This window comes from Chiloscyllium punctatum, chromosome 24 (assembly GCF_047496795.1).
Source record: "Chiloscyllium punctatum isolate Juve2018m chromosome 24, sChiPun1.3, whole genome shotgun sequence".
Lineage (NCBI taxonomy): Eukaryota > Metazoa > Chordata > Chondrichthyes > Orectolobiformes > Hemiscylliidae > Chiloscyllium > Chiloscyllium punctatum.
In genome coordinates this window covers 1,696,089-1,719,738 of record NC_092762.1, presented here as the reverse complement: position 1 = coordinate 1,719,738, position 23,650 = coordinate 1,696,089, and positions in this window count along the sequence as shown.

Sequence of the window (23,650 nt, the reverse complement as noted above, 5' to 3'; positions counted from 1 at the left end):
TGTCTTTGGAAAGTTAATGGTTTTAATTTTCCTGGAAGTGTTGTTATTGAATGTTGAGGACAGTGAGAGAAAAAGCATTTTGTGAACCATCTCTGGGAGAGGTATGGGCCCGATATTCACATGAATCTGGGTCTAAAACATGACCAACATAGGAAACACCATTTGCAGAGAGGAGACACTCTTTAAAGAGGTGGGAGACCACTTTCATACACAGCTTGAATTTCCCATCACATTTTCCAACCAACAGCAAACCACACAGTGTTGAGGGACTGAATGATATCCTGTAATACTGCGGACCAGGTATTTGCAGCAAGTGGTCTCCATCTGCTCCTATACAAGTGGTTTTAAGGACTGAATGGAAGATAGGAACAGAGAACTGAGGAGCAGGAGTGGGTCATTAGACACTTTGTCATTGCTCGAACAGACAGTAAGATCATGGCTGATCTGATTATGGTCTGCGCAGCACTTTTCAGTCTGTCCACAATTTTCCTCCATTCACATGTCTATCAAATGTTGTAAAACACAACTTTGAATAAATGCAGGCACCCAGGCACAATACTAGGAAACTGCACAAAGTAAAAGTGCACAGGCAGCACAATTCTGGAAGGAAACAGACATTTATCTATCAGTCTTGTTCCTATTCAATTAATTCTACTGCAGTTTATCATTTTAGATTTGTTCATGGAATGTGGGTGTTGTTGATAGGCCAACATTTATGGACCATGTCTAATTACGCTGGAAGTGGTGTTGTTTAGCTGCCATCTTGAGCTGAAACTTCTGGGGAAGAGAATTCCCATTTGAACAACCCGTGCGAATTTCTCATTTCTGCTCCGACAAATGTTGGAGGGTCGCTGTGTCCTTTTCCAGCCCCACTTCTCCACTGGTTACAACAGGTCTGAAGTGTAGCCTAGCCCAGTCTCTCGAAAAATGTGAGACACAGAGTCACACCCGTACAGACACATACACAATCGCATTGTCTGAAGATGAAAAAGAATAGGAAAAGGTTTCCAGAGTTTCATAGTAGTTGAACTCATTTCAAATGGAAAAGAAATGATGGGTCCCAACTGATATTCTGTCTCCGACGTTATTCTACTCAAACAGGCTGCTGGTATGAGACTTATACTTGGAATAGTTGGATTTCCTTTCCTTCAAGCAGTGGAGCGATTCCCATGAATCCTCAACAGGAATGCTCCAAGTTTGGTGAAGATGACTCAGGGATTTTTTACTCTCACATTTTGCTGTCAGAAGGGACAAAGTGAGAGAGAGGGGGCAATAGACTGTCGCTTACGACCATAAGATCATCGGATATAGGAACAGAAATTAGAACATTCAGCCCATCGAGTCTGATCCACTCTTCAATTATGGCTGACAAGTTTCTCAAAACCATTCTCCTGTCTTCTCCCTGTAACCCTTGATCCCTTTGATACTCAAGAGGCTAACTACCTCTTTCTTAATTATACACAATGACCTGACCTCCACTGCCTTCTGTGAAAATGAATTCCATAGATTCTCCACTCTCTGGCTGAAGACGTTTCTCCTTACCTCCGTTCTAAAAGGATTTCCCATTACTCTAAGAGTCCAAGAGTTTCCTACCAATGGAAGTCTTCCCACCATCCGTACTGTCCAGACCATTTAGTATTCTGTATGTTTCAATTAGATTCCCCCATATCCCTCTGAACTCCATCAAGAACAGACCCAGAGTCCTCCAACGTTCTCATATGTTAAGCTTTTCATTCCTGAGACCATTCCCGTGTACCTCCTGTGAAGCCATTTCAAGGTCAGCACATCCTTCCTGAGTTGTGGGGATAAAAACAGCGCACAATACTCCAAATATGGTCTGACAAGAGCCTTATAGACCCTCAGAAGTACATCACTGCTTTTATATTCAAATCATTTCCAAATAAATTCCATCACTGCATTTGCCTTCCTAATTACTGACTCACTCTGCAATTTTACATTGAGAAAATTCTGGAGTAGAACTCCCAAGTCCCTTTGTCCTTCAGACATCTGAATTTTCTCGGTAGTCCATGTTTTATTCTTCCTAACAAAGTGCATATTCCCACAATTTCCCACTTTGTACTCCATCTGCCATTTCTTTGCTCATATTCCTAACCTATCCAAATTCTTCGTGAGCCTCCTTGCCTCTTCAATGTTACCTGTCCCTATACCAATTTTTGTTTCATCTTCAAACGTAGATAGAATGCCTACAGATCCTTCATCTGGATCGTTAATGTATAAAGTGAAAAGTTCTGGACCCAACACTGAGCCATAAGGAACGCCACTTGTCACCGACTGTCAACCTGAGAGGGACACGTTTATCCATATTCTTTGCTTCCTGCCAGACACCCAAACTTCTATCCATGCTAGCACCTTGCCTCGAACACCATGGGCCCTTGCCTAACTCAGTAGCCTCCTGTCGGCACATTGTCAAAGACTTTCTGGATGTCCAGGTGGATGACATCGTTTGGCTCTCCTTGTTCTAAGCTGATCATTACGTCCTCAATGTTTTCTATCAGATTTTCCAGGCATTACCTCCCCTTGATGAAACCATGGTAACTTTGTCCTACTTTACCATCCACATCCAAGTATTCAGAAATCTCATCCTTCACAATGGAATCCAGGATCTTACCCACAGCCAAGTTTAGATTAATCAGTCTGTAATTTTCCATTTTTTTCTTAACTTTTTTAAACGGGGGCATCACGTTAGCGATTTTCCAGTCCTCTGGGAATCTCCCTGATTCGAGAGATTCCTGAAAGATCACCACCAACGCCTCCCCTGTCTCATCAGCTATCTGCCTTAGAAATCTGGAGTGGAGTCCATCTGGTCCAGGTGATTTACTTACCTTCAGGCCATTCAGTTTTTCCAACACCTTCTCCTAGGTGATGGTCACCTTACTCACCTTTCTGTCCACTAAGTCTTTTCAATGTTTGGGATATTACTCGTGTTTTCAACGATGAAGACTGACAAAAAGTAATTTTTCAGCTCCTCAGCCATTTCCTTGTTCCACATTACTATCTCTCCTGCGTCAATTTCTAGCGATCAGATGCCCATTTTTGACTCTCGTTTGCCCTTTATGTATATAAAGAAGCTCTTACAGTCTTTCTTTACATGACTGGCTTGCTTACCTCATATTTAACTTTCTCACTCCTTATATCATTTTTTTTGCTCTCTGTTGGTCTTTGCAAGTGTTACGATATGGGGGTGAACGCCTCTTAATTAAACCAAACACCCAGGAAAGCTCACCTAACCCGTCATCTATTAGAATATGAGTGACAGAGAACTCGCAAATTCCACTATTTAAAGAAAATAACGCCAATTTATTTTTAACTGTAAAAGTGAACATTACGCCACAACTATTTACAACTTTAACCAACCCACCCCACACAACTGCCCCCAAATCTCTAACAATATGCTGTTTCAATAAGACACTTATGAAGATTACATCAACTTAATTTCAAAACCACACAGCCACTGCCGTCCTCTGTGATGTTACTCTCCTTGCTGCTGAATTCCCTGGGTCGTCGTATTTCTGTTTACTGTGAATAGGTTTCGTATGAAAAAATACATATGATTAGTGAGTATTTCCTAATTTCTTGCAAAGCAAGATGGTTGATCCCCAGGCTTCTTCTGTCTCGATGACATCTGCTCTCTCCCTAATTTTCAAAATGTTCGCATTTTTTTGTCCCCAGCATCCAATTGTCTCACTGGTTCAATATTGGCAAAACAATAAATTCAATCTCGATTTGCTTTCAGTGACAGAGTGAAGGAAAGGGAGTGTTGCATGCGAAGGTGAGAGTGGTGTAGCAAGAGCCTTGTTCGGGGGTAGGTGCTGTAACAGATATACAGAGAGTGTGAGGGAGTAGAGAGAACAGGGAGACATTTGTCCTGGCCGAGCGGGGAAGGTTATTGATGCTTGTCCTGTATCGATGTGCATTTGTTCAGATCATCTCAGCATCGGGGTGAGCCTCCCCAATGTCCTGTCCATGTCTATCACTAATAACACCACACACCACATCCCACAGCTTCTTCAGAATCAGTTTGTATGGATCGTGCAAACAACAAGGAGGAACACACATTGGTGCCTTACATATCTAAACCAAAACAGTTGTGCAACTTTGTGCATCCGATTCTCTGGAAATTAGATATGCAAATATCGTGGGTGCTGCAGTAATACTGGATTATCTAAAATTGCATCTAAGCTGTGTTAACTAAATGATTGCTAATGCTGTGAAAAATCAATTTCATGTGTATATGAGGTAGGTTGAAGAGTATGTTGTGAACTAAAGTAGAGAGCAGGTTATTTTGGGCGTGGTGTTGTGTGGTCAGAATGATTGATGACTGACCGTGCTCTGAGGCAGCTATTGGCCAATCGTGACATTAATATGTTGCATTTTACACGGCGCCTGCAAGCAATATAGAATTTTTGAACATTACACTCAAATTTCATGGAAACCCGAAGGCTAGAGGGTCAAGTGAATTGGAAAAATACAACATGACACTTAGTGTGAGACAAACATTGGCTGGTAGTCATAGAAATACTGTATAGTCTGAACAATACGTACATATCACTAAGTTACAAACACCAGCGAAAGGGAAGGTGACTCATTAATGGTTTACGTAAGAAATTAATGATTGCATTAAATTGAAGCAGCTTCAGAAGAATTCCAGGTATTGTGCAAACCTGAACAGACAGAGAGATTTACTTTTCTGAAAATAAGGACGAAGAAAGTGTTAAGGAAATCAAAAAGAACATGAATACGAACAAACAGGAAATAAAAAAAAAAGCCTGCTTAAATCTCCGATGCATATACCGAAGAAAACAAAAGTAAGGCCAAATGTGGAAATTTGTAAGGTATAGGAGAATGTATTGTGGGGAACAAGGAAATGGCAGAGAAACTAACCAGCTACTTTGCATCTGTCTTCATTGAGAAAGCGCCAGGCAATCTCTGTCTAAAGCAAGTGATCACATGGGACTTGTGGAACTAAAGACATGAAGTCCATTCATATCAGCAAAAAGGTAGTACTTGAAAATGGAGCTAGATTAATCATTGCTAAGTCTGATGGGCCAGATATACTTCATATCAAATTGTCAGAAATAAAACAGCATATTTATTGAACTGCCGGTGATTGTGTTTTATTTTCTTGCAGATCCAGCCATTGTAGGTAACTGAAAGGGAGTAAACATGATCCATCTATGTACACAGGGAAGAAGTGATAATGTGGAGGGCTGCAGACCAATTAATTTGACATATGTATGGAAAGAGTTGGAATCCATGATATAAGATGTGATATTGTGTACGTAGAAATGAACAGCAAAATTGCAGAGAATCACAATGCATTTCTGACAGAGAAATCATGCCTGACAAACTTCGGAATTGTTTGAAGTTGTTTCTTGCAGCATAGACCACAGACAACCAGTGGGAGTAGTGTATTTGGATCTTCAGATGTCTGGGCGGGCGGGAAAAATTTCTGGCTGTAACAGCTGCTCCTCTTTTTGAGGTATTTTAGGTGTTAGAGGTGATTTCCTCGAATTCCAGAAAGCAGCAATTACTGTTTTGTATGCACTTGCATTGATTTGGAACTTTGGGAAAAAGAAAGTCAAAGAAACAGCAGTTTTAAGAGGGAAAAGAACGGACAAAGGAAGCACATGGTGAGGGGAAGAAACTGACAGGACAGCGTACCTGCTGAGTTACTGCCTTTGCTGTTTGAATTCATGTATCGCTGGATATCGGAGTGCCTCTAGGAAAATTAACAAACAGTGAAATTTTAAACTGGTTTGGAGGAACTGTTTGAGCAAAGTTCCCAGCCAGATAGTGGATTGTTTTAAATGTGTCCTACAGAAAGTCTGCAGAAGTAAGTAGAGTGGGTTATTCCTTAATTATATATTTTTGAGATATGTCTTTTGATTAATCTTAAAATATAAGCCATAAATATTAATATAACCTTGGGCAGTGTTTTGTAGAGGAATAAGACAGTTTTGTTTTTCTGGGTCTGTAGATTGTGAAGGAGCACAAATGGCCTTAGTAGAATCATATGTGCTTCTTGTCAGATGTGGGAGTTTAAGGAGGATTTAAGGGTTACTGCGGATTATATCTGCAATAAATGCTTCTGGTTGTGAATCCTATCAGATTGTATGGATCGGTTGGAGAGACAGTATAAGACAATGAAGAATTGGTAACAGCAACAGTATGTGATGGACGGCAGTTATAGGAAGGGGGGAAAGTCTCAGATACAGTTACATAGATGGGTTAACTCCAAGAAAGGCAAGATAATGAAGTAGCTAGTGCAGGAGTCTTCTGTGGCTGTCCCCGTTTCAAACAAATATGCTGTTTTGGAAAATGTAGCGGGTGATGGATTCACACGGAACGTAGCACAAACAGACAAGTTTGTGGTATGGAGACTGGCTCTAATGCAAAAAGGGATACGTCGGATTCCACGAGGTCAATTGTGTTAGGGGAGTCGCTAGTTTGAGGTACAGACAGACGGTTCTGTGGACAGCAGAGAAATAAGCAGATTAGTGTGTTGCTTCCCTGGTGCCAGGAACAAGGATGTCTCAGAAAGGGTGCGGAATGTTCTCACAGGGGAGAGGGTCCAGCAAGAGGTCATTGTCCAAATTGGAACCAACGACATAGGAAGGGAAATGTTTGAGATTATGGACGGAGATTGCAGGGTGATAGGCAGAAATTTAAAAAGGAGTTTCTTGAGAGTAGTAATATCTGGATTACTCCCGGCGCTACAAGCTAGTGAGGGCAGAAATAGAGGGATAGACCAGATGAATGCATGGCTGTGGAGCTGGTGTATGTGAGAAGTATTCACATTTTTGGATCACTGGAATCTCTTTTGAGGTAGAAGGAACCTGTACCAGAAGGACGGATTGCACTTAAATTGAAAGGGGACGAATATACTGGCAGGGAGATTTGCGAGAGCTGCTCGGGAGGATTTAAACTAGTAACGGAGGGGGGGTGCTGGGGGCAGGGAGATAGTGAGTAAATAGATCAATCTGAGATTGGTACAATTGAGAACAGAAACGAGTCAAACAGTCAGGGCAGGCAGGGACAAGATAGGACTAATAAAGTAAACCGCATTTATTTCAATGCAAAGGGGCCGAACAGGGAAGGCAGATGAACTCAGGGCATGGTTAGGAACATGGGACTGGGATATCATAGCAGTTACAGAAACATGGTTCAGGGATGGGCAAGGCTGGTAGCTAAATGTTCCAGTTTGCAACTGTTACAGGAAAGATAGAAAGGGAGGCAGGACAGGAGGGGGAGTGGAGTTTTTGATTAGGGATAGCATTACAGCTGTACTGAGGGAGGATATTCGTGGAAATACATCCAGGCAGGTTATTTGGGTCGAACTGAGAAATAAGAACGGGATGATCACCTTATTGGGATTGTATTATAGACTACCTAATAGTCAGAGGGAAACTGAGAAACATACTTATAAGGAGATCTCAGCTATCTGTAAGAAAGTAGGTTGATTATGATAGCAGATTTTAACTTTCCAAACATAGACTGGGACTGCCATAGCGTTAAGAGTCTAGATGGAGAGGAATTTAATAAGTGTGTACAAGAAAATTTTCTGATTCAGTATGTCGACGAACCTACTAGAGACGGTGCAAAATTTGACCCACTCTGGGGAAATAAGGCAGGGCAGGTGACTGAGGAGTCATTGGAGGTGCACTTTGGGGCCAGCTACCATAATTATATTAGATTTAAAATGATTATGGAAAAGGATAGACCAGATCTTAAAGTTGAAGTTCTAAATTGGAGAAAGGCCAATTTTGACAGTATTTGGCAAGAACTTTCAAAACCTGATTGGGGGCAGATGTTCACAGGTAAACGGACGGCTGGATAATGGGAAGCCTTCAGAAATGAGATAACAAGAGAAAGTATATTCCTGTTAGGATGAAAAGAAAGGCTGGTAGTATAGGGATTGCTGACTAACTAAAGGGTTTGATTAATAAAAAGAAGGAAGCATATGTCAGGTATAGACAGGATAGATCGAACAAATCCTTAGAAGAGTATAAAGGCAGTAGGAGTATACTTAAGAGGGAAATCAGGAGGGCAAAAATGGGACATGAGATAGCTTTAGCAAGTAGAATTAAGGAGAATCCAAAGGGTTTTTAACAAAAACATTAAGGACAAAATCATAACTGGGGAGAGAATAGAGCACCTCAAAGATCAGCAATACAGCCCTTGTGTGGAGCTACAGGAAATGGGGGAGATACTAAACGAGTATTTTGCATCAGTATTTACAGTGGAAATGGATATGGAAGATATAGAATGTCAGGAAATAAATGGTTACACGTTGAAAAATGCATATATTACAGAGGAGGAAGTGCTGGATGTCTTGAAACGTGTAAACGTGGATAAATCCCCAGGACCCGAACAGGTGTACCATAGAACTCTGTGGGAATCTTGAGAAGTGATTGCTGGGCTTCTTGCTGAGATATTTGTACTGTTGATAGTCACAGGAGAGGTGACAGAAGACTGGAGTTTGGCAAACGTGGTGCCACTGTTTTAAGAAGGGTGGTACTGACAAGCCATGGAACTATAGGCCAGTGAGCCTGATGTCGGTGGTGAGCAAGTTGTTGAAGGGAATCCTGAAGGACAGGATGTACATGCATTTGGAAAGACAAGGACTGATTAGGGATAGTCAACATGGCTTTGTGCATGGGAAATCATATCTCACAATCTTAAGTGAGTTTTTTGAAGAAGTAACGAAGACGGCAGAGCAGTAGATGTGATCTATATGGACTTCAGTAACGCGTTCAACAAGATTCTCCATGGGAGATTTGTTAGCAAGTTTAGATCTCATGGAATACAGGGGCAACTAGCCATTTGGATACAGAATTGGCTCAAAGGTTGAAGACAGAGAGTGGAGGTGGAGGGTTGCTTTTCAGACTGGAGGCCTGTGACCAGTGGAGGACCACAAGGATCAGTGCTGGGTCCTCTATTTTTTACCATTTACATAAATACTTTGGATGCGAGCATAAGAAGTATCGTTAGTAAGTTTGCAGATGACTACAAAAGTGGAGGTGTAGTGGACAGCGAAGAGGGTTACCTCAGAGTACAACAGGATCTTGATCAGATGGGCCAATGGGCTGAGAAGTGGCAGATGGAGTTTAATTCAGATAAATGTGAGGTGCTACATTTTGGGAAAGCAAATTTTAGCAGGACTTGTGCACTTAATGGTAAGTCCTGGGGAGTGTTGCTGAACAAAGAGACCTTTGAGTGCAGGTTCATGGCTCCTTGAAAGTGGAGTCGCTGGTAGATAGGATAGTTAAGGCTGTGTTTGGTATGCTTTCCTTTAGTTAGAGTATTGAGTATTGGAGTTGGGAGGTCATGTTGCAGCTGTACGGGAAACTGGTTAGGCCACTGTTGGAATATTGCGTGGAATTCTGGTTTCCTTCCTATCAGAAATATGTTATAAAAATTGAAAGGGTTCAGGAAAGATTTACAAGGATGTTGACAGGGTTGGAGAATTTAAGGTATAAGGAGAGGCTGTAAAGGCTGGGGCTGTTTTCCCTTGAGTATTGGAGGCTGAAGGGTGACCTTCTCTAGATGTAAAAAATTGTTAAGGGCAAGGACAGGATAAAGGGATAAAGTCTATTCCCTGTTGTCGGGGAGTCCAGAACTAAAGGGCATAGGTTTAGGGTGAGAGTAGCAAGATGTTGGGCAGCACGGTGCACAGTGGTTAGCAATGCTCCCTCACAACGCCAGAGACTCCGCTTCAATTCCTGCTTCAGGCTGTGTGGACTCTCTATGTGGAGTTTGCGCATTCTCCCTATGTCTGCGTGGGTTTCCTCCCACAATCCAAAAATGGGCAGGCTAGGTGAATTGGCTATGCTAAATTGCCAGTAGTATTAGGTTAAGGGGTAAATGTAGGGGTTTTGGTGGGTCGGAGTGGACTTGTTTCCAGTCTTTAAAAAATCTAAACGTAAAAGAGACCGAAAGGGCAAATTTTTCATACAGATGGTGGTACATGTATGGAATGTGGTGCCAGAGGATGTGGTGGAGGCTTGTACAATTGCAGCATTTAAAAAGGCATTTGGATGGTTATATGAATAGGAAGGTTTCGAGGGATATGGGCCAGGTGCAGTCAGGTGGGACTAGATTGGGTTGGGATATCTGCTTGACATGGACGGATTGGACTAAAGGGTCTGTTTCCATACTGTACATCTCTATGACTCTATAACTCACAGAGTGAGTTCGTAAATGCAATTGGTGTGAATGGTATTTGGTGCAATACATGTAATTGGAAAGTTAAAGTTAGGTTGGAGTTTGTTTAAGGGACTCGGAATAGAGAGGTAAAGACATCATGAAGCAGTTGCATAGAGTGTTGGTGAGAATGTACCTGAGGTATTGAGTGCAGTGTTGGTGACCTAATCTAAGAAAGATTACACTGATCACAGAGGACGTGCAATGGACATTCCCCAGATTAATTCCTAAGATGACAAGATTTTCTGATGGGGAGATTTGCCTTGCGACCTCTCCAGTTTCAAAGCATGAGAGGTTATCGCAGTGAAATTTCAAAACTCTATGCTACATGTGATGTGGTGGAAATGCATAGGATGTTTCTCCAGCTGTCTACTCTATACTTAAGTTAAATAATGACCGGATAAGGGATATGTCATTTAAAACCGTAATAAGGAGGAAATCCTTCCCTCAGAGGGGACTGACTAACACAGGGGCAGGGAAGTGCAAGATTAAGGAGAATCCCCAGATATTCCTCACGTATATCAAGTGGAACAGAACAACCAGGGAACATGTAGGGCCTATTAGTGACTTGGCAAGTTGCATCCAAACTCAACTTCATGATAGAAGGCTGTTTGTGTGACTGGAGCCCAATTTCCCCAGGTGTACCACAGAGATCAGTGCTGTGTCCCTTATTATTTGTGGTATTCATAAGAGAAGTGAATGTGAAGTGGGTGGGGGAGTGTGATAAGTAAGATTGTGTTTGACACAAAGATTAGCCGGGTGGTTGGCAGTGAGGAGGAAGGTCTTATGTTACAGGAAGATACAGATGGTATGGTCAGATGGACAGATCAATGGCAGATCGAATGTAACCCTGATAAATATGATGTGATACAGTTTGGATGAAGGAACCAGACAGGGGAGTACTCAAAGAATGGCAGCACACGAGGAAGCTCAGAGCGTGCCTCTCCACGCATCCCTGAATGTGACTGGATATGATAATTGATGAGTTCAGCATGACTGTAGATAAAGCTTTTATTCATTGACCCAATGCCATACGAGTTTTATATGGCAACTTTGGTTAGGCTAAATGAGATATTGTGTGCAGTTCTAGGAGCCACATTATAGGAAGGATATGATTGTACTGGATGAGGTTCAGAGGAGATTCACCAGGATGTTCCCTGGGATGGAGCATATGAGCTATGAAGAGAGGCTGGGTAAGCTCGAGTTATTTATTTTGGAGCAGAGGAAGTTGAGCGGATAAGTAATTCAGGTTTAAGATTACAAGGGGAATGGACAAGGTGAATAGACAACAGCTGTTCTTTTTAGTCGAAGTTTCAGATTCCTTTCAGTCTGAATCCAGGGAATGGAGAATGGAGAACAGAGAAACATGACACACCTACTTCATTTCTGTCTTCACAGAAAAATACATAAACAAAGCCTTCCCAGCAATAGGAGAAAACCTGAGTCTGATGAGAAAATGATGTGGAATGAAATTTGTAATCAAACTAATTTGGAGAAATTATTAGAACTGAAAATAATGGGCATAGAAAAAAATCAACACACATTGATGAAATTGGAAACATATTTGAGAAACTGACTAGTAGATTAATTACAGAAAAATAACAATAGAGGCACTGAACTTGGATTTTCAGCAAGAATTTTAATAGAGTCCCAAGCCTAGTGTGCAAAGTAAAAACACACGGGATAGGGGGTAATATATGAACATCGTGTGAAAATGGGAGTGTTGACAGGAAACAATGAGTAGGAATAAATGGATGGTTTTCAGTTTGGAAGGCTCATGAGGCATCTCAATGATTGGTGCTGGGGCGCCAAATATTCACAGTACATCTCAAACATCTCGTTGAGGGAAACAAATGCAAAGTTTCCAAGTCTGCTGATGGAATTGGATTTTGAAAATTGAGGAGGTTGTGAAAAAAACTTTAAGGTGATTGAAACAAATGGAGTGAATGAATAAATATGTCGCAGATGAAGAGCATTTGGGTAGATGTGATTTTGTCCACTTTGTTGGGAAACACTAAAATGCCAGCCAACCATTGGAAAAGGAGGTGGTTGAGAAATGTCGATCTATAAAGGGAACTGTACTTTTCTCCTGTTATTGTTTGGACAGACATCTGAGTTCCATGCAGGGCAATGAGTTCTGAAGACAGAAGCCAATACTGGGAATACATTGGCACACAGACCAGTTTACGCAGACCCACCAAGTGGGGAGCTGTAACATTGAAAATGATCTCGGATCTCCCTGTACATCAGTCACTGAAAGCAAGATTGCAGGAGCAGAAAGCAGTCAGGAAGATAAATGGGGTGTTGACCCTCATTTCTGGTGGACTTGAGTCCAGCAGTAAGGGTGTCTCAGTGCAGCTTTACAGGCCCTTGGTGAGACCTCAACTCGAACATTGTGCAGTATTGTGTGCAGTTTTGGTCTCCGTCCCTCATAAAGGACAAACCTGACATTGCGGGAGTGCAGCGAAGGATGACCAGACTGATCTCTGGGATGACAAACGTTTTTATGGACCAGGGTTTGGGGCGACTGAGCCTGTATCCCATGGGGTTTAGGAAAATGAGTGGAGATCTCAGTGAGATATATAAAATACTGACAGGGTTAGGTAGATTGGAAGCAGTGATGATAATTCCCCTGCCTGGGAAGTCTAAAACAAGAGGCCACAGTATTAAATACAGATGGGTCACATTGCATTTAGATACGAATAAATTTCTGCACTCAGAGACTGGTGAACCTGGGAATTCTCTCTCACATAAGGCTGTGGAAGACAAGGCACTAAAGACTAATAAGGATGTCTAGACACCGAAAGGATGGGGGAGATAGCAGGAGTGTGGTGTAGAAATAAAGGGTTATATATATATATATCATTATATTGAATTGAATAGCAAACTCGACAGACCAAGGGGACGACTGTAGTTCCTATTTTATAGCTTCACGCGGTTAATCACATTAAGGCATGTGTACAGTGTGTGGGGAAAGTGCATTGAGGAGATGTTCCGACATGAACTAGAATGGGGCAGGCTCAATGTGCTGTATGGCCTATTCCATTCCCGATGTTTCTGTGTGGTCTATAGGAAAGCTCTGTAAATGTTGTCACAAGTTCACAGATGTTAGGAAGGAAGTCTCTGCAGGGTCAACAGGACTGTCTTTCCAGTTCCCTTTTCCATACTGAGGCTGGGGCTGGGTGTTCTGTCAGGTTTTATCCTTTAAGACTTCAGAGCAGTTTGATACAATAGAGTGATTTGCTTAGCCTTTTCAGAGACCATTGAAGAGTCGATCACATGTCTGTGTATCTGGAGTCAGATTCAGGCCAAACCAGGAAAGCACGGGAGATTCACTTCCTGAAAGTTCATTGGAAAAGCAAATTGGTGTTTACAATCAACGTTGACTTCAAGGCCGCTGTTACTGACACCAGATTTGAGATCTCGATATTTTATTAATTGTTTTTAATTTCCACCAGCTGCCAGAGCATTAGCCTGGTCTGGATTATTCATCCAGTGACTTTTCCAAAACAGCACCATCTCCTCATGGGGACCGATCAGAAACCAAAATGAGCAAGTTTATGTCTGTGCTGCTTGACAGCTCTATCAAACCGAACTCCCAATTTGACTATCGTGATGAGACTGAGAGGGTTGTACTTGGTCAGATTGTAATTATTCCCCGACACTGAGTAATATTCCACATTGCCAGGGAGATGTCAGAGTTGGAGCTGGAAGGAAACCGCTTCCCCAGGGACACGGCTTGTTGTACAGCACAAGTCTTCAGTCCTATTGCAGGAATGGGGTCAGGGCTCATTGCCTTTGCTGTCTCTACTGTGTTCTTCATGTCACGTGCAGCGAATCCCATTGGTTGAAGACTGATCTGTGAATCTGTGGCCATGATGACTACGGTGAGTTGAATCATCGACTCAACACCCCTGGCTAGGATGGTACAGATACTATTTCCTTCTTTTTTACACTGATGTGCAGAGCTTATCCATTGATAGAATGGGAATAATTGTGGAGCCCTCTCCATCAGTCAGTTGTTTAATCGTCTATCACGATTTTTGGCCGGATGTGGCAGGCTGCAGAGTTCGATCTGGGTGTATTGACCTTGTGACAATTTCTCTCTCTCTATCATTAGCTTTGGTTTCATTTGATTTGATAGGAGTCATTGTCGTATGTAACTAAGTGGAGTGAAACTCTTTGTTTATACACAGTTCTGGCAGATCATAGTGAGAATTGGAGCTGCCTTTTTTTTAGAGACATGGAGTGGCCAAAATATAAAAGTCTACTTCAACTGTCTGTTTTTGAAGAGCCACAAAATAGACAGAAATTAAAATAGATTGCTTCAGCATTAGTGAAAAAAGGGCCTTTGAAAAGGGAATTATTCCAAAGCAAAATAAATGATAATCTGATTCGTAAGATTCTGAAACATGCCAACAGAGTGATAAAGAAAGTTCTTTTTTAAAGAATCGATTATTTTTAACAGAACACAGAAGAAATAATGAAATTGTAGCACAAAAACTTTGAAGAATCATTACAAAAGGTAACTTATTCTGATCTCAGTAAGGATTCTTTTCATCCACAAAAACAGCAACTCAAGTTATCTTTCAGAAGCTCGCTGTGCCTTTGAAACTATTTACAAAAGTAATAGGTCTGAGTTAAATATTTGGTAAATAATCATGGACACAGATTTCAACGTAATTCTAAAAGCTTAAAGAGATGCCTGCCATGTCTTGTCTAATTTATTAAGAAAAAGTTTAACAGTAGAAATAATAATAACAATACGAATTTTGTAACAGAATCAACTTTTTAATGTAAAATGTGATCTTGGAATTTGATAAGAGATAGCCTGCCCATTGGAGAATAGAATTTATGCAATCCTTCAAGATAAACAATGAGGGCTATGACAAAAAAGAGCACAACCACTAACTTTGGGAATGCATTATAGAAAGATCCCAAGGCCTAGAGATAACAATTGTTAAACTTCAGAAACAAATAAGAACCTCGAGCTGTCCCTGGGAGTGTCCATCATTGATCAGTTGTTTTACAAGATTGGTTCTGCAGAAGGGGAGTGGAGTGTACACTGACAAAGTTGTGTATGATCATTGCAACACAGAAAGTATAAAAATACTGTCCTTTAACTGTAAACTCGAAGTGAGTCATTGATTTGCCGTCTGATCTGAGCTAAAGATTAAGGAAAGGATTGTCTTCTCATGTCAAGGCCAGATTCGAGGAAGATCCTTTGGTATTCTCCCAGCATTAACCAGGTTTTGCTTGAATTAAAGTCCATTCCGTGCCTGTGTCCTGTCTGCCTCCAGAGCCTTTGACCCTAGCTGGGGAATCTCGCTCCTACAATAAGCAAGGAACATACAGATCATAGGGTAAAGGAAAAATTTGTACTGAGGCATACAGGCTACACCAGAAAGGGCATGCAATAGGCAACATCAATGTGAGCAAGATCAGCATAATTTGAAGTTAGAGAGTCCATTCATTAGTTGAATAATGGCTCGGAAGAGGCTGTTCAGGAGCTGCTGGTTTGTGTGTTCAAGCTTCTGTATTGTCTCCATGATGGAAGAGATTGCAGGAGATCCACGGTGCGATGGGTCTTTGATAATGTTATCAGCCTTTCCACAGCAGTGAGCTGTGTAAATGGAGACAATGGATAGGACGTTGGTTTCCGTGATGGCATGGGCTGTGTACACAACCTTCTGTCATTTCACTTTCTGTCCTGGGCAGGGCTGTGGCCACACCAGGTCATTATGCACCCAGATAGTTTGCTGTCAGTGGTGCATTTGTAGACATTGGTGAGGGTCCTTGTGGACATGTCAAATGTCATGAGCAGCCAGAGAAAGAAGAGGCGTTGTTGTGCCATCTCGGCTGTCCCATCTACATGGAAGGTCTGTTATCGTCACTCCAAGCAACTTAATGCTTTCCACTCTTTCAACGTCAGTTCCATTGATGCAGATGGGGGCATGTTCTCCTCATTTCTTTCTGAAGTCATTGATCAGTTGGTTAGTTCTGCCAACGTTGAAAGAGAGATTGGTCTCAGTGCAGCACATCACCATGTTCTCTATTTCCGTTCTGTATTTTGACTTGCCATCATTACATACCTGACCTACTATGATGGTGTCACCAGTGAACACGTAGATGGCATTTGTTCAAAATTTGGCAATACAATCGTGGGTGAAAAGGGAGTATACTAGGGGGCTGAGGACACATCCTTTGGGATTTCAGTATAGAATGTTTTCATGGAAGAGACACACTTAGCTATTTTCACTCACTGTGTACTGTAGGTCAGAAAGATGAGGATCCAAATTCAAAGGGCGGAGCCAAGACTAAGGTCAGGGAGTTTGGTGATCAGTCTGAATGAATAATGGTGTTGAAGGTGAACCTATAGTCAATGAGCAGGAATCTGACGTGGGTGCCCTTGTTGTCCAGATGTTCCAGGGATATGGCACCCGCTATGGACCCATTCCACTGGTAGGAAAATTGTAGGGGATCGAGGCAGGCTGGGAGACTGGAACTGATGTGGGCCATGACTAGCTTCTCGAAGAACTTCATGCCTCCCTCAATCTCCTGCGCTCTAAAGAGAAATGTCCCAGCTTATCCAACGTCTCCCTATGACTGAGACCCTTGAATCCTGGCAAAATCCTTGTAAAGTTTCAGTTTAATACCATCCTTCCTATAGCAAGGTGACCATAACTGAACACAATGCTGAACTGGGAAATATTTGGAACTATAAGTTTCACTCTGCTGCCAATTATTATGCTGCTGTGATATTGCTTTATTGTTTGAGTTATTCTGAAACCTTAAAATTCATTGAATCCTCTGACGGTAATCCCCTCGGGTGAACGTCCTGCTGACTGTTTGAATTTGAATCAATCTATTTTGATAGGACTGATATTTTGAGGCCGCTGTATATCAGAGAACAGGAAGAGATGATGGATGATTTTGCAGTGTGTGTCCTTTACTGGACCAGCTTGTCTCTCCAGGCACCTAAAGCTTTTATTGTGGGCCAGAGTACCTCAGAATCGTTACATCAGAGAAGAACGCTACTTAGCCCATTGTAGGTCCATGCATACAGAACATTACTGCTCAGTACCTACAACATTCTTCCGCACTGCCGACAGATCCACCGACCTTACTGTCAACCATAAATTTACTAACTCATCCTTCTATACCCTCATTAAGGTCATTTTCAAAAGGACAAACAACAGTCACTCCAAAGCAGATCCTTGCAGTATACCACGAGTAACTAAACTCCAGGATGAACATTCCCCATCAACTACCACCTTCTGTCTGCTTTCAGCTAGCCGATTTGTGATCCAAACGCTAAATCACCCACAATTCCACGTCTCCATATTTTCTGGGAGAAAGTAAAGACTGCAAATGTTTGAGATCAGAGTCGAGAGTGTGGCGCTGGAAACGGACAGCAGGTCAGGCAACATCCGAGGAGCGAGGAGAAAATGAAGACTGCAGATGCTGCAGACCAGAAAACTGATTCCTGATGAAAGGCTTACAAGAGAAACATCAACTTGCATGCATCTTGGACGCTGCCTCATCTGTTCTGCTTTTCCAACACCACACTCTCCATATTTTCTTCAATAGCCTACCATGAGGGACCTTATCAAACGCTTAAATGAAATCCACATAACTGACTTTACCCTCATCCACCTGTTTGGTCACCTTCTCAATGAACTCGGTAAGATTTGTGAGGCATGACATACCCTTCACAAAACCTTGTTGACTATTCCTAATCAAATGATTCCTTTCTAGATGATAGTAAATCCTATCTCTTATAATCCTTTCCAACACCTTACCCACAACGAAAGTAAGACAGGTATCTAATTACCAGGGTTGTCTCTTCACCATTTCTTGAGCAAGGGGACAACGTTTGCTGTCCTCCAGTCTTCTGGCACTAGGAAACAGTTTTTTGTCACTAATGCTCCTGTCTGCTTCGAACTGATTTTCTTTGTTTTAACCGTACTTTCATCACTGCTGTTCGCAATGGCATTGTAATTGTAACTCTTATTATGCTGTAGCTTAACCACACTATTTCCAATATGCTTCACAACTTCCTTGTTCTTATACTCCACACATCTATTCATAAACCCAAATATCCAATAAGTCCTTCTATAATTTCCTGTCTTTGGTGTCCCTCACTCCTTAACCGGGGAGGTTACATTTACCAGTCCTCCCTCACTCCAAAGTTTCCTGAAAGATCACCAGCAATGCCTCTACAATCACCTTCGATATCTCTTTAAAACTACGAGCTGTTGCCCAACTGTTCTCGCTGATTGATTCAACTTCACCCACCCCAGCGCATTCTCCTTACTGAGGTCAGTATACACACCTCTATACCCTGACTGTCTTGATACACACACTCACATACACAGAGACACACACACAAGCACAGAGACACACATACACAGATACCCACACACTCTCAATCACAGGCACACATACAGACACACACACAGTCACACAGACACACACTCACTCACACACACAGGCACGCACACTTTCACACACACAGACGCACACACTCACACATACAGACACACACACACTCGCACAGACACACACACACTCACGCACACACACAGACACACACACACTCACACAGACACACACAGACAGACACACACACTCACTCACACAAACAGACACACACGCACTCACACGCACAGAGACAAACACACTTTCTCAAACTCAGACACACATACAGACACGCACACACTCACACACACGCAGACACACACACACTCACACACACACTGACACACACTCTCTCTCTAACACACACACACAGATCAATCATTGTTCGGCCATTCCATTTCAAATTATCCTGTTTCATTTACACTGTCACTTGCTATTCCTTCTTCCGAATATATCTGTTTCTTTCTCTGCATTTGATTTTATTCTCTGTTTCAAGAAGACATTAGGGACAGGGGGGGATGTCACTTTACTCCTCATCAGTCTCCACAGTCACTGTCTTCTATTCCTTTCTGTTTCTTAGCCCATGAAAAATACATACTGTGTCTGATCCTTGAATCCCGATAAACAGTTTTTTTTAAGATTCCTACAGTATGGAAACAGGCCCTTCTGCTCAAAAAGTCCACATCGACCCTCCGAACTGTAACCCACCTAGATCCATTCCTCTACCCTCGATTCACCCCTGACACTGTGGGCAATTTAGCATGGCCAATTCACCTAACCTGCATATCTTTGGACTGTGGGAGGAAACCGTAGCACCCAGAGGAAACCCACGCAGACACGGCGACAATATGCAAACGCCACACAGACAGTTGCCCAAGGCTGTTCAGTAAACAAAACATTTTCTTTTGGGCTAAGGCTACAACAAACCTAAAAAAGAAACGGCATACAACTGTGCAATAAGATGTTTGCACCTTTGCAAGTAAATTATTGAATTACATTGTGTAAACGATAACGAACTGATGAAAGGTATAAGAGTATAATCTAGCAACAGCTGTAGCACTTCAAGAGAATAACATGCAATTACACTTAAACTTGAGGATTATGGACTAACATTTATTATGTCCGGAAAAAAGATGGTGATTTTGCGGGAAATTGCATTTTCCCCATGATATGTAATTCCCAGTAGTTCACGTACCAGTGTGGAGACCCCATGTTGGTTGAGAGGGAGCTCCAGGCTCTGAATGAATTCTCACTGTCTCAATGTGCAGTTGGTGTGTGTCTCTGCACTGTTCATAAATCTATCAGAAGCCTTAATGCCTTACTCCTGAAATAGTTCGCTATTCCCACCACCTTCTGTCCTGTATAGGAGTACAATAATGTCTTCTCAGAGATAGAAGGCATTTCCTTGAGACTTCGCACAAACTTTTCACTTCTCACTTTTCCCTCTCACGTTCAGCAAACCAAGCTAAAGTGACACATATGTACCACGACCAAAGGAACCAGGTGGATCAACATAGAGCAATCTATCTGAGTAGACTCTGCTTCACTATTTGTCATAGTGGGGCATCAAAGACATCTTCCTATTTCTGTACACATGGTTCGATAGGCTGAATGGCCACCTCCTGGTCATCTGGAAGCAGCTCAAGGACCTGACTTGGCGACTCCGGTTCCTGTTTACATCTCGATGTGCTGACTACACTCCTTCACTCCTTGTGTAATAGGCAGGAGGGTCTGAATGGGCTATCCCTATTCTTGTCCAATAGTTTCAATGGATCGAATGGCGTCCTTGTATACTGTTGAAACCACGTTTAGCGCAGAAGTATATGCTCAGAAATGGCGATTCTCCTGCTCGTTGGATGCTGCCTGAAATGCTGTGCTTTTACAACGCTATACTCTCGAGTCTTCAGTCACTAAATGGTCTCCTCGGTTTCTGTGCACCAGGTTATCGGAGTAAATGAACTCCAAACGCTCCTGTCTTGCAGTTTTGAGGAACTGAATGGAACATAGGGACGTAGGGCTGAGGAGTAGGAGTGTGTCATTAGACACATTAAGCCTTCTCAACTGGGCAGTAAGATCGTGGCTGATCTGGATGTGTTCTCAGCCCCACTTCCATATCTGTAGTTCATTGTCCTTTACTGTCCAATATCTAATTGCTTTGACTAAGTGGAAACACACAGGCACCACAAACTTCTGGGAAAGAGCATTCCCACGCAAACAAACTTTTGTGAAATTATCCTCTTCCGTGTTCAGACTGGGGCTGGATGGACCACTGTTTCATTTTCTAGTCCCGTTCCTCCATTGATCATGATAAATTTTAAATGTAACTCGGTTGGTGATATGACCAATGATATAGGTCTCAGACTAGGTCAGGTTCTTTGCTGGGGACAAGTCAGCTCGATATCTTACATTTGCAAAAATAATTCATCAAAGCAAAGTTACTCAAAGCTAAGATGGAAAAATAAATGGCAAACAGTTTGGACAAATACGTACATTAATATTTATCTTTGAACGCATACTGAGATGCAGTCTGTGCATACACACAGACACACACACTAAGACATACACAGTGTCTCACACACGCAAGTGCACACAGACACACACATACACATACCTAAATACAAGCAGGAAAAAAGCTGCAAAATATCAGCTTGAAAGAGCTTTGTCCAAACAATAGTTAAACTCAAGACAAAAGTAAAATAATGAAATGTTATTCTGCTTCTGAGGTTGTTCTGCTCACACAAGCAGGATTTATTCCTGGAACAGTTGGATTTGGCTGAATTACCTTTGATTTTAGGCAGTGGGGAGATGCCAATGATTCCTCAACAGTAATCCTATAGGAATGATAAAGGTGACTGAACGGTTTTCATCTCTCATACATTGCTGCGAGAAGGAACAAGGAAAGATAGGTAGCAATAAGCAGTGGCTTCTCCAGCATGTTGCATTTTCTCCATCTTGGAGCGGAAATATACAGGAATGTTATCTCTGCACCAAACTGGACCACGTGAGGCCTCCTTGAACATTCTCGGAACTGTAGGTCTATGTCCCTGTTCTCTGCTCCATGTCGGAGTTTTAATGAAGTTATGTTTGTATGTGTCCTCATATTTTTGTCCAATAAAATCATGTCTTCATATTATTTGTTTTCTTATACTATGAAAAGAGTATATAACATATACATGTTGCTTTCTTAAATTTGAATCCTCATTTCTAGACTCATATACCAGAGAAAATGTCCATAGGCTATGCATCAGATACACTCTCCTCAATATCTTATACAGTTCAATACGAACGCCTCTCATTCTCAATCCTGAAGTGCTCTCGCCTGACAGAGGTTTAAAACATCATGAGGAGGAAAGAAATGGTGAAGATCCAAGAACATTTTCCTAGCTTAGGGCAGACCACAATTAGAGCACATCGATTGAAGGTGAGGGGAGAAACATATAAAAGGGACAAAAGTGGTAACTTTTCACAGCGTGTATAGAATGACCTGCCAGAGGAAATGTTGGAGGCTGGGACAGCGACAGCATTTTTAGCCATTTCAATGAAGCCATTTGTGTGAACACGAAGGTTTTATGGGATATGGGCCAAGTGCTGGCAAATGGAACTTGATTAATTTAGGACATCTGGTCGGCATGGACATGGTGCAGTGAAGAGTCTGTTTCCGTGCTGTATGACAGGATAAGGCTTTCTCTCCAGGAGCAAGTGCAGTGAAACATATTCGCAAAATCTTCTAAAGCTATTGAGAATATTTATTTTTCAGTTTATGGAATCATCACTGCCCATAATACATCAGATGTTGACTCAGAAATCCTCTGTACAGATGCAGTAAAATATCCTGATAGCCTTTTCATGCAGTAATCATTCCAACTACCTTCCTAATTACTTGCTGCATATGCATACTAACCCCGTGTGATGTATGTACCCGGGTGAACAAATGCCTTTGTACAACTGAGTTTTGTGATCTCTCTTCTTTGAATTAGATTACTGTTGTTTTCCCCTTCTGCCACAGCACAAACGTCGGTACCCCATGTTATCCTGTTTCTGCTGAAGGTTTGCACACTAACCGTCCCTGTCTATATCACATTACAGACTCTCTACCTCCACTTGACATCTTATCGAATCTTAGTGGTTGAGCCAATTGATTTCCATCCAATCAGTTCCCACATGCAAATCATTGACAGATTCTAAATAGCTTTTGATGTTGCACTGATCTCTGAGGCACTTCACCAAGTTAAAAATTTCCAACCTGAAAATACACATGTCTCCCGACTATCTATTTCCTTATAGTTACCCATGACTCCCCTGTTCCTGTGTAGCAATCTAGAAAGTAGGTGTGACCTCCTCTTGCGCTGCGTAATGTACTGAAATGGCTGAAGAGCTTCATCCTATTTCTTTATAATTACTTAGAGGTGCAGATCGATCCTGAATGGCTGAATACGATCTTCCTCACCTTCTGTAACAGCATCGCGGGCTTGAGTGAGTGAACAATACATGAAGCAAGAGCAGCAGGTGGCCATTCAGCCCCTCGAGCCTGCTGCACAATTCAGAATGTCCATTGTTGATGTGATAGTAATTAAGCATCCCTTTCCTGTCTGTTCCCAACAATCATTGATTCTCTTGTTCATCAACGATCTATATAACTCCTCCTTGAGTGTTTTCATTAACCCAGTCTTCACTGATCCTTGGGCATGAGAAGACCACAGACCATACAATCCTAAAGAAAAAGGAACATCCCTTTCCCAGTCTGAAATAGGAATGCCCTTATTCTCAAAATGAGTTCCCCTCAAACCAATCATTATTCTTTTGACACAACGGTTTGGAACAGATATAGACCATTCAGCCCCTCAAACCTCCCCAAATTTCCATTAACCCTCAACAATCAAATACTGATCAGATTAACCTCCACTGAAGTTAAAGGAATTCCACGTACAATATTTTCACAAGAGTTCAAGAAATTAGAACAGCGAACATTGAACAGTACAGCACAGTAAGAGCACTTCAGCCCTCA